We start from the raw sequence: 12,466 nt of genomic DNA, 5'->3' as shown, positions 1-12,466 counted from the left end.
TTCGGCATTTAAGACTTCATATTCACTCAGCAATCACAAAGTGAAACACTTACACGTGATTTTTTTTCATTGTGTTAATGAAGTCAAGGTTATCATGTGGTTCCTTGATTACCATCAGCTGGGGAATTAAGAGAACATCAGATCCCATGACATCCACAAGGCTGTGAGGACTTGCTCTAAGCACACAGAACTATCTCTTCATACTATGTTTATTTTTGGTACTGAGCACTCAGTTATTTCTGGGTAAATTTTCTACCTCTCTCTTTGCTTAAAAGAAGGAATTTCTCAGTGCTATGCAAGAGAGATACAGATGGGAAATGACTGTTCCTGTCCCAGAGACAGGCAGAAGAAGAACAATTTAAGTATCTTGCTGGTTTGGCCAGGCACTGAGCACTGTTCTGACTTTCATCTCTGTTTTGGACCCCAGTACCATTTACATAGAAGTTATTGTTTTATAAAAATCCACTGTGTTATGCAAAGCAAGGCATAACTAAAAGCAGTCTAAGAATATCGTAAAGACTCACAAAGTCCATGTCTTAAAAAGTCCTTTTATGGGCCTTTTCCAAAATAATAGCTCCCTCAGGCTCAAATGTCTCATACCCAAGTAAAGATTTTGTTTAATTCATAATGAAGTTGATTTGTCTGCTAGATTGTTTCCCATGGATCAGTCTGTTCACAAACACAAAACATACTGGCATCCAGCTGGGTGTTACTGCTGCCAATTTCAAGACAATAAATGGTTCAGTACTGAGCAAAATTCAAAACTTTTATTCCACAGAGCAATAAAAGCAGTAGACATTGCCTACTGGCACACTGCCAGAATAAATATTACCTACTATACAAGTTTCCATTCAGATCTTTCATCAGGTCAAAGCACAATCACAGACACTATCAAGCTTTATTCTGCATTAAAAGAGTTTTCATGAATGATTGAAAAACTTTTAAACTGCATTTTCAAACATACTACTCATTGAATCTTAATGACCTAAAATCTCCCTGAACAACAGTGTGTAATGGGTTGGTGCTGTTCTGAAGATGGGGGGTTTATTTTGGGATGCAGCCTTCAAGGAAGACTTAAACAGTTTCTTTGGCATTTTTCGCACCCCAAGACATGTGTCCTCAGCAAGTAATAAACTGAGGGGAAGTGTCTGAACTCATCACATCTACAGTCTTCCTGGAGAAGCCAAGTCAGGAGCAGTGTTTTGAGCTCACTTTTATGATTTGGTTGTTGTTTGCTTTATTGATACACTCAATTACCTCAGAAAGGAGGACGTATTGATTGTATGCAGTAAGTGGACCATTGATAGGTTAGGTTGGGGAGCTGTCTCATAGTGTTGACCGAAACACTTGCTACGAATAGACCTGCTAGATATCAAAGAAATGTTCTAGAAAAATGAGAATTTGTATATTTTTTCCCTTTAAATAAACCCACTATGTTCTCACCTTGGCATGTTTAAACCAAGAGTTCTTTTGACTCTTTCTGTATCTTAAGTAAAGCATCACACCACTTCACAGCAGTTGGACCCCAGCTGGAGCGATGTGTCCTGTGTGCCAGCACACCCAGGCAGCCACCAACAGGCCTGCTTCTTCCTGAGCTCCCACATGGCCATTTCATCTCTCCCCTCACTGTCAGTTCCATGGACGAGGCATTTGCTATGTGAGCAGTTTAAGCTATTGCACAGATAGAAAACCTCTATCAGTGATGAGAAAAAGAGAGGCTTTGTAATGGGCCTGGAAGATGAAGGCACTTGGTTGACGGCAAACTTAACGTGTGAAGTGAGCTTCATAAAGGATATCCGCCAGCAGCTCCTTTACATTCATACTGCAAGAAAATGAGCTGAGATGCTTCATCTGGCAATAGGAGAGCAGCAAACTTCTGGGTGAGAAGGTAAGCAGGGAAGTGAATGACATGCAAGTATAGTCCAGTGAGGAGCAAAGCAGTTTACCTGATTAAATAGAGCTGGTTATGCCACAGTTTCTGGGCCCTACTTAACTTACAATCATTAAAAAGGCAGATTTCAATTTTCTCTGAGAAAATTATATTCTCCAGACAGGAGGTGGACCATAAAATGCATACACAGTCTCCTAAACAAGGCTTTAAAAAATTCAATCACTTCTATTAGATAACCTAGTCTTTTTTCCGCACTTTAATGCAAATCCTTGTGGACCATCTTACAAGGTTTCATATGGCCTGGATTTTTTTTTTCTTTCTTTGGTTAGGTCTTCCTTTGAAATGCCCCTTTAGAGCTCTCTTCTGTGAAGTACCACAACATTTTCAGGAAAATATTTTTTCTGGTGTAATAACCTACATTATCGCATGCAGTAGTGCCACACTACTGAATCATCCCCTCTCTTTGCTCTGATTGACTTGCTCTGCTACTTTGCTTCTTTTAAGGCCAGACTCAGATGTATTTTTTAAGGCAGTTTTTAAAAGCAAGATGTTTCTCAGCTCTACCCACTGCTCACCAGCTTTGTTTTCAGCTAGATGGGCATGCACAGCATTTTTAGGCTGTTCCAGACTGTAGCCTGGCAATGGTCAGCAGTGTCCCCTCCCAGGGCTGGGAAATGCGTGCACAATTGGGAGGAAACACAAGAGCAGCCCAGGAGAGGATAATATGGAAGCTGTTCACTCGGAAATCTTCAAATAAATGTGTTCTACAGCAGTATGCCGTGGGATGGGTATTGCTTAGGGATTGCACTTTTATTTCAGACAAAAATATTCATTCTTTTGTGGGATACATCATTTGGTGGGAGAGAAACTCTAAAGAAATAACAGGAATGAGCAGTGGAAAAGCCAGAGGTAGGAAAGATGGTCTTTGGGATATCAAGGGTTAAAAATTTAAGGTTGTAGTTTATTTATGGAAAAGAGCGAAGAGCTTTGTGTATATGGTAACCAGTCCCAGCTCTTGGAGCCATTGAGGTGGCAGAATCAAACTCAGAACTCTAATTAGTGTAACTGAAGAATGAGTATACTTATTATCTGATATAAAGCAATTTTAGAAACTCCCACAGTTTAAAAATAATAGTAATAACAGTAATTGAAAACATGAACTGACAAGTCACTAACAACCCATTATATCACAGCAGTGTAGAAGTGCCATGTACCTTTACAAAGCACCTTTCTGTCAATCTCTGACACGTATACACCCCGCAACCTGGTCTCAAGAGCTGTTGCACAGAAGATGTTAAAATATGTCACAGACCAACACCCAAACTGAGGTGTTTCTACTAGGTCTTTTTGTTTCTGGTGTAAGGTGGAACTCAGAAAAACTTAGCGGACTGGTTTGTCTAAACAGGTTTGTTCCTTGGTGTAAATCAAGTATTCTGAGCTATCTGTTTTTGCTTGGATCAAGACAGATGTTTCAGGCTTCTCTTATTTGGGCTTGTATGAGATAAGAATAAAACTAAAGGACATGTGAAGCTAAAGGACTGGCCCATTTTATTACACAGAGGAGTGATTTGGTGTGTTGCACAGAGGCTCGTTCCTTAAGCTAGAAGTCTCAGGTGAGGACCCTCTCCCCAGGGAGCTGCAGCTGTGTCCTGAGCTGAGGCAGGCCAGGCAGGGGAGGAGGACACAGGCACGAGTCCCACGTTGTTCTCTATTTCCTCAGCCTGCCTTGAGAGGGGAAAAAAAGACAAAAGATTTTTCAAAGAAGCAAGAAACTTAGTTAAATACAGACTGGAGGCTGTAGAGAAAAACAAAACAAAACCAAAAAAGAAAGAAAGAAAGAAAAATCTTTCTTTTCTTCCAGCCATTCTTGTCTTCATTTCATGGAATTCCATTTTTGGGAGTAGTAGCATGATGCAACTGAGAAAACAGCTACATAAAAATTCCCCCTCCCTATTCCACATTGGCATTCAGCAGCTCTAAGATGCCTTACCCTGTGGCTGCCCAGGGAGAGTGGCTAGCAAAGGAGGCTGGGGAAAGAAAAGGGAACATTTTTGCATTCCTTGTGCTTTCTCATTTTGGAATTTTATTCTGTCTAGTGCATAGACAGGCTTATAGAAAGAGAAGTGCTGCAGATTATAATCCAGACTTTAATTAGCCCCAGAACTAATGATCTGTCAGTCAGTTTGTCTTCCTACATCCCTTCTGTGTGCTCTGCACCAAGACCAGCTCAGCCACATCCAGGCTTGCCATTTCCTCCAGATTTGTGCAACCTTAGAAGCCGAGATCGATCCGGATTGTCGTCCTGATTTTTCAGTTTCTCAGAGGAGTCTGGAGAGTTGGGGTCTGACTTTGTCAGTGTTCCCTGAGCCCTGCCCAGGGCCATGATTTGCACATTTCTGTCTGTGGACAGCCCCAGTGTGCTCACTGGCACGCATGATGTGGTTACACCGTGCTCTCTCCTTGTGCCTTTCTGGATCTCTGCCATCTGGCAGACCCCACTCACACTTGCAGTGCTCTCTGAAGAGGGTGACGGATTTGCCTGCCACCAGGCACACAAACACACACATTGTGCAGGGCTGGCTGTGTGCCCCGCTCCTCCCAGCTGAGTGCAGCCCACCCACTCTGTACGTCTCAACCTGGATGCATAGCCAGCTTAGTTTGCAATAACCATTAATTCCTATTTCAAAACAGTCTTGCCCTACTTGCTACTACTTCATTAATTTCTAAGAGTTGCATCATTTCTTTTCTGAGTTACACCCAGTAGCTTCACTTCTACCTCACAGCTCCAGAGCTGTGTTGTCCCAGGCATCCATGGGCATAAGGATGGCCAGTATCTGCAGGCATTTGGGGCATCACAAGATAGAGACAAATGGGAAACAGGGGGAGGCAGGGTGTGAGATAACCTATCTAGATAACTGTGGTGTTTACATAGCAGCATCTGGTATTTTAGGAAAACCCATGGTAGATCTATAATTAACAGAATAATATTTATTAGCAAATTAATCTCTGAGCCAACATCCGTAAGGGTGGATGGCATATCTGCAGCTCTCACATGAAGTGACACATAGGTTTAGTCCATGGAAAATGCCATGGAAAGGAAAGAAAGTAATTATAATTTTGGAGGCCTCCAGGATTTGGGTGTTCCCTGTCCTGGGCTATGCCAGCATTATTCCAGCTCCCAGTTGCCTTTTGCTGCTTCAAACTAGCCCTCACAGCTTGCTGCACAATGCCCTGCATCCACATGGATCTTGCCTGCAGCTGGTGGTCCGTGCTTGCACAGTCCCATCTGGGCCTGCTGTTCCCTAGAGAATAAGATGGTGGTAGCTTGCCAGCCAGCCTGACATCAGCCACCTCAAACTGAAACAAATTTTAAGTGAAAGAAAAGTGAAAATATATTGATATGCAAAATAGAACTGTTCAGCTGCTGCCTGGAGAGACAGACAGACAGACACAGAAAGAGGACAGATAGCTAGCAGTGATTTTCTTTTTTTTTTTTTTTAGATGCAGTTGGCCCTTCAGTTCTCCCAGCTAGAGAGTGTTGGGATGCTGAGCTGGGTGGGGTCCAGTCACCCATAAGGCACTGAATTAAGGCACCTGTTATCTCTAGTATCTCCAGGCTGGTAGTTTAATTTGGATCACAAGCACATTTTTAAAATAATTTTGTGATGCCCCCCTTACTGTGGCTCCCATTGCAGCACCGTCCCTGGAGTGCGCGATCCGGACTCCTGCCAGGGGAAACTTGGTCAGGTCACTCCAACCATCAACGCTCATGCGACCCACAGGAGCGAGTTAGAGCTGGTCTGTGATAAAACCACAGAGATGTGTGGCTGCATGGGTCTCTGCACTGGCTGTTTTCCGCTGCAGCTCTCTTCCCAGGCTGCTGCATGACTTGCTTATATGCACCTAGCTGTAGTAACTTCTCCGGCATGTCTGGACACTGATTTTGGGATTGGAATCTGGGCTGGCCTCGTGGGAAGGCAATACAACAGAAAGAAGACTGGGAATCTCTCTGTGGCTACAAGGAAGGGATTTGAGGGTCACACCATCCATGGTACCAAGTAAGCATTCAGCTAGAATAACCAGGTATCAGCAAGAAGTCATGACTTCAAAACTTCTTACACATTTCTTACTTACTGTGCTATTGCTTACTTGCAGCTCTTTGTGTTAACCCCCCATGCCCTTGGCAAGTCCATTTTATAGTGTGAGCAGTAAACGGCAGCATTGCTATTTTCTCCTGTGGTCAGAACACAAAGTTCCCACATCTCAGAAGGTAAGTGCTGTCACCTAAGGCCCAGACACATTTTGACTTGTTTTTAATGAAGATCTAACCAGGAAAGGACAGTGCAGATCCTAGCCTGCCCGGATGGGGGCTAGCCACTGGCTCCACTGCCTCCTTCCCCTGGCTTTCTTTAGAGACCCATGGGGAGCTTGAAGTGTTTCCGATGCTGTAAAGGGGGTACCTGGTACCGCCCTGCAGCCTGTTCTGGTCACACTGGCGAGTTATTCTTTACACTCAGCATAGGACAGCTGGCTCCCAGGCCTACCAGTTGAAGCATCTGTGGTATTTTTCCTTTAAAACACAGTTTGCCTGGTGTGCTACAGGGATTAAGAGTCCTGCTGTGGCCAGCATGGAGCAGCTTGTGCTGCTCCGTAATAAGCTGTGGAAATTGATAGTGCTGGTGGGGATCCTAGTATTCCCACTCAGCATGAGGTCTTAAAAACATGACATGATAGCTGTCACCAAGGTCATCTGATTCCTTTTCTTGAGTAAATAAAAAATAAAGACCCCTTCACAGCCCAAAAGGCAATACAAAACTTGCTACAGACGAAGAGAGGAAAGGAAGGGGCAGTGTTTGCTTAGCACAACCTGGACTCCAGCAGGAATTTGATCTTTCATTAATCCTGCTTTATCTAAGTTATTACAAATTGCCATGGATTTTTTCCATTCCTCTTTGCTGACAATGGTCTTGCAGCAGTGCAGTGCAGCAGGATCTTTAGCACTAGCAAAAACTGTGCAGTAATCGAGGTCTGCTCCCAGGCAAGCCCTCAAGCACCTGCAATAGCCTGGGCACAACAATCTGCTGCTTCTTTCTCTCTTAAAACTCATGAACTTTTTGCAGGACCAGATAAATTGTGATCTGTAAATTCTGTCTCTTTATTTCTCACCCAAACAGGTGACTGCCAAAATGGGACCCACTGCCCCTTGGAATTTCTCCTCCTGGAAGTTTTCCCAGGTCCCTAATCCCTGCCACTTATCATGTCTGTCAAAATGCTCCTAGCTAGCCAGATACTCACGTTCACTTCCCTCATGGTCAAACAGCTGCTCTTTGCTGTTTCCTTCTCTGGGTCAAGTTGAGATCATGAATCTTCTAGGGGTTTTTGCATCTTCTGTGCTGGCATAGCTCTTTTTTTCTTTCTTTCTTTTTTCTTGGTTATCTGGACTGTTGATTTTGCCAGTTTATCTGGATTGGATTCTTCTTGGCAGACCTTGATTCTGCAGCCTCTGCATCCAGTGTCGAACTGCTTTTCTACTTGCACAGCAACTAAATGATTTCTTCACTTTGAATTTTTAGAAAAAGTGACAATCATTTTGGATTAGGTCATTCTTCTCATTAACAGAGAAAATAAACATGCAAGAAGTCAGACTGTTTCCAACTTCAACTTATTTATACTAAACGCTTTGATCTTTAAACAAAGCTGATAAATCAGAGCAGCAGCAGGGACAAGCAGCATGGTCAATCCAAAATGCTGAAACGTCATGTCAGCTGCTATCTCTATGCCTCAGGCCAAAACATGAGGTGAGCCTGCCTACAAAGCAACTTTAAATTGGTTACATTTTGGACATTCTTATCTGATTTCTGAACTATTGTAACACATCCAGGTCTTGTTTTTATGTCAGCTGTTTTATTGAGATTTTTTGGTTTGGTTTTTTTTTAAACTGCAAGGTCTACAGATTTATTTTTAGGTGAAGGTTGGGGGCATTTTTTCAAGCACATGCTCTTTACAAGCTGCGGAAAAAAATCAAAAGACTGCCAGTAAAGTCACAAAACTTGGCAGTAAGAAGCAAAAGTGGACACAAGCAATGTGTCTTGTAGAAGCCACAACCCAGGCACTATGGCATTCAGCTCTGCAGCCTGAACACGGTCCTGTGGGCCCTTTGCTCTGTCCTGCTCCCAGTACTTGGCTCATTCTTGAGCCATCAGGAGCCCCTGCATGTTGGTATCCCACTTTGCATTACACAACCACATGGGTTGTTCTCAAACCTGACTCTACTAGTACCTCTTCCTGGCAGGGTGAATGAATACCCTGGTGGGTAATTTCTGTGTAAAGTCTAGAACTTCCACAAGGCTCATTTTTCTTGTGAGAACTGGTCTTTTCAATGTCAAAACCCACCACTAAACACTTCCTGGACTGTGGTTTCTCCTGCAGGAGGAGCCCAGAGTTCCCCACGCAGCTGCTTCCCGGGGAACTCCAGCTTCTGTTTTGGGGACCACTTTCCAGAAGTACAGATGTGAGCCTGACTACAGATAGCATTGCATCTGCTGTGAACACCCAAATGTTCTGACATCTGAGGGGACCCCCTGGACAAGCTTGGCTGCAATCTGCATCCACGGAAAGCATTCCCGCACCAGCACAGACGTCTGGCACAGGCAGTCCCCCACAGGTGACTCTCTGGGGTGATGGGCTCTGCCAGTTTGGAGCTCTCCTAAACAAAGCTGTCTGTGTTTAGCCTTCCCAGGCAGACTTTCAGATTAAGTTCACGCATACCGGGAAAGCAGAGCGTACAATTTGCTCCCCTGTTTGACATAATCATAGGCTGTCCCGGTGCCTGGAACAATTTAATGAATACCTTAGGACGGGTTTTGCTGTCAGATCACAATACTGCCTTTCACAAAAGCTTGTGCCTCTGTTACCATCACTGTATCTGACACTGACAATGTGAAAGACCCCCCCAGAGGGCTAGGTAGTAGTGCACTGATGTGATAAACGTATTTGTTCAATCTGCATCCATCTGTGATAACTATGCAGAGGCATATCCTCTCTGATGTCCATTCTTTGGCCATATTTCTAGGATAAAATGCTGAGGAAAGGCATTTCATTAGTTCCCAAACACTGAAGGCACACTGTGAGTGCCTGTGCTCACATTTACCCAGCGCTGAAGATCTTGTGCTGCCGTTGCACTCCTCTAATAAACCACAGGGGTTTCACAAGAAGGTTAAAGCACAACCTTGAGAAAAAGGAAGAGAATGAGTAAAGGCACACAGAGAGACAGGAAGAATTGCGCTGTCATCAACCCAGACTGCCTCCAATAGCATTATTTTTTCCTCAGCACTCTGAGAACCCAGAAACCCAGAGCAGTGTTTCGGGTTTTCAGTAAAGCCTGTGCTGCTGGGGAAACACCTTGAAACTTGTTCTGGTTTTGGAACTTTGCAAGGTGGCAGGCTAAGACCTCAGAGATGTGCGGAAAGCAAGAGCTCAGAAAATACATTTGCACAAGATTTGAAGAAGGGTCCACAAGGGGCTGGCAGCAGAACCACACTCCCTTATGCCCTGTTGTGACACATGATAAAAAGACACTGATCCTTGGGTCTCGATAAGGAGAAATCCAGGGCTGACCCTTAGGCTGCAGGGATGTTGCAGGGAGCATTTTGCAGAACTGCGTGCCCAGCTTGACTGGGAATTCCCCTTGGCGAGGAAACCCTTGATCAGAGCCCAGTGCTGCCAGGGCTCCCAGGTGGGCTGCTGCTCTCCTCACCTCCACCCTGGGCAAGAGCTCTGCTCACAGCATCAACAAGCACTGCCAAAACCTCAGGCATTGCTAAGAGACACCACAGGACCACACTGAGCAGAGGCAGAAAACAAACCCTGGGAGGGGGACAAGCTCTGCTTGCAGACAGCCTTCCCTCCTGCCTCCTCCCTGCATAGTTGCAGCTCAGACCGTCAGAGCCTGGGCGAATCTCCAGCCACACTAGGTTCAGCCACTTCAGCTGGCTTTAGCCAGTCCTATTGCTTCCTTTCAGCTAGCCATGGCTTCTGCAGCCTCCTGCAGCCTCACAAGTAACAAGGACTTCTTTGGCATTTTTAATGTTTTTTCAGGGGTTGTTTGGGGGATTTAATTTAACTGAATCAACACAGCATCACTCTTACATGTGCTTCGCTGGAGCATGCATATTCCTAATACTCCGTCCAGATGGAGCAGGCTGAACCACTCATTGTCTTCACTGTCTGACAGGCGAAACAGGACAGGGTCTGAACTGATTTCAAGCCTGGTTTTAGAGCATTTAGTCCTCTGCCACTGCAACACACACTTACAAAGTATCTCTTCTGCCTTCCTAAAGAAATCTGAAACTTCTTCACCACTGAAAAGCAACTTTTTGTAAGTATTCGGGACCTCACCAAGATACTCAAGTGCCAGGACTAAGATACCTGTGCTGGAAACACTAGCAACAGTAAATCACTGTACACTAAGTGACAGGATTACCCTCCTTTCTTGGTATTTGAGGTGGGAAGGTTTGTGTACAAGGGGAGAACAGTTAAAGCAAACAGTGACTACGAGGCATAGGAAAGCTGAGAGAGCAAACCAAGTGAAAATAACCCAGTTTTCTACGGATTTGTTCAATGAGTTACTGCAAGTAATTTTTTCCTTCTGCTATTTACAGGGTTTCCCTCTGCTAAATGTTACCATGGTCACTGCGATGTAACATTAATTTGCTTATATAACCTCTGAGTTGCACATATAGATGCAGATGTTATTTCAGAAACACTACACTTGGGGAAGATTTTCTAAAACCTGTACATGAAAATTTCATGGAACAGTTAATTTTTTCTCTTGACACTAATGGGGCCTAGTTCAGAGAAGGGCACAGTGATATCCTACCATGAAAAGATAGTTGCTCAGCCCTGCTGATGCTCTGCTCTGCTCCCCCCAAACCTGCAACCAAGCTTCAGCCTAGCAATGCACCTAACTTCATCTTCCATCACTTCTCTTCATGTCATACACCAGAAAAAGAAACTAATGGTCTTAATTTAATGTTGGATTTAATTAAGATAAACCTAAAGAGATTAGGGGCTCAAGAGCATACTGGAAAGTAGAACTCAGTATGTATTTACTGCATTTAGTCCAAATATTATTTAACTTCGAAAACAAAAATCTGCATTTTCCCTGTAGCTTATTTTGTGTCCTTAAATGGGTAAAATATCAAACTTCTATGAGTATTTACAGTAGCAATGTAACTTCTTTGTTGCCCAATGTATCATTTACAAAATACTACTTAAATTGCAAAAGGGTATTAAAACATTGGTCATGAGCTGCCCAGAAATTTAAGTGTCTCAGCCCATGTTAATTTTTTTCTCCAATATAAAGCAAAATTGCATTTTATAGCAAGTCATGACTGAAGCTCTCTTCCATGAAGTGTTGGTTGAAATTGTTAACAAAAAACTGAAAGTACTCACAGATGTACTTTAGGCTTAACAGACTGGTAGATTCAAAGCCCTGGGGAACTTCACCAGTTCTGTGCAAATGGGAAGTGAGGGCAAACATTTATCACAACCTGGCAGAGTGTATTCTGACTTCAAGTTGTATTAAAAAAAAAAAAAAAAAACAAAACAACCAAAAAACCCCCTTTTGTCCTTGGTTTGAGAGAGGAACAGCTATGAACAAAGATATTCTTCTGCTTTTGATACTCCATGTGCTTGCAAAGTTCAGCAGAAACCTTTGAGAAATTGTTCCTTTTTACCATTAAGTTCATTATACTGGAAGTAAACATTCAAATGGGTGAATGTTGTACCTTTTATATTTTAGCTTCCACATTTTGTATACTGGGCACTGAACAAAATCTAACTGCTTTCCAGAAGGTAAAAGTAAATTCACAGGCATTTCACCCTCAGAGTGAGGGTCAAACTACTCCTTTTATGGGAGTAGCATCAGCAAGATCTCAAAATGTTTCTAAAGCAGCTCCTTGGCTTTAGTGAGAAAAGGGGACCAAGTAGTAAGACAAGGGTATTTCTACAAGCAGCAATAAGCCAAATATAGTAAAATTTTAGTGTACAGAGCACTGTGACATACACAATGTAAATTAATCTGTTACTCATTCAGCCTCATGTCTTTCTTGGATTTTTGTTTGTAGCTTGTAGTGAAAATCTAACAGTGTTATTACATTCACATGCCACTGCCACAGTAGGTTTAGAGCTCCTGTAACATTAGCACTCTTGCCAAACTCCCCTACAACCTAAAAGGAAACTTCTAAGAAATATTATTTCCTTAATAATTCCCTTTAAATACTGATGCAGAGCCAGCATGAGACTTCTTCCTTGCTGTAGCACTGTGGCAAAATGCAGTGATCCAAATTAGACAAAGTATCTTCATGAAATACCTTAACTGAAGCATGGATATAACAGTAACAGTTTAGCATTTGCTGGGTCTGTAGTGACTGCATTGCAAACTTGCACTGAGTCATAACCATCCATACACACACAAACACTTTGGTCTCTTTAACTGTTTTGAAGAGTTGGATTTCATTCCTTAATGGGGAAAATAGATCCTCTTATTTGGTTATTCTACAGTTATTCTAGTTT

The 12,466-nt window shown here is 43.2% G+C and overlaps 1 long non-coding RNA gene across 1 annotated transcript; it reads right to left on the bottom strand.

Annotated features, from left to right (window-relative positions):
* Positions 1-3,422: 3,422 nt before the first annotated feature.
* Positions 3,423-7,468, bottom strand: LOC125317284. The gene is made up of 2 exons (XR_007200000.1): positions 7,187-7,468; positions 3,423-3,616 (listed from the first exon to the last, which is right to left on the bottom strand). It is a non-coding gene; the product is annotated as an uncharacterized LOC125317284 (long non-coding RNA).
* Between the last annotated feature and the right edge of the window lie 4,998 nt (positions 7,469-12,466).

This window comes from Corvus hawaiiensis, chromosome 26 (assembly GCF_020740725.1).
Source record: "Corvus hawaiiensis isolate bCorHaw1 chromosome 26, bCorHaw1.pri.cur, whole genome shotgun sequence".
Lineage (NCBI taxonomy): Eukaryota > Metazoa > Chordata > Aves > Passeriformes > Corvidae > Corvus > Corvus hawaiiensis.
The sequence above is the reverse complement of the archived record's forward strand: the minus strand, read 5'-3'. Positions and strand labels throughout refer to the sequence as shown.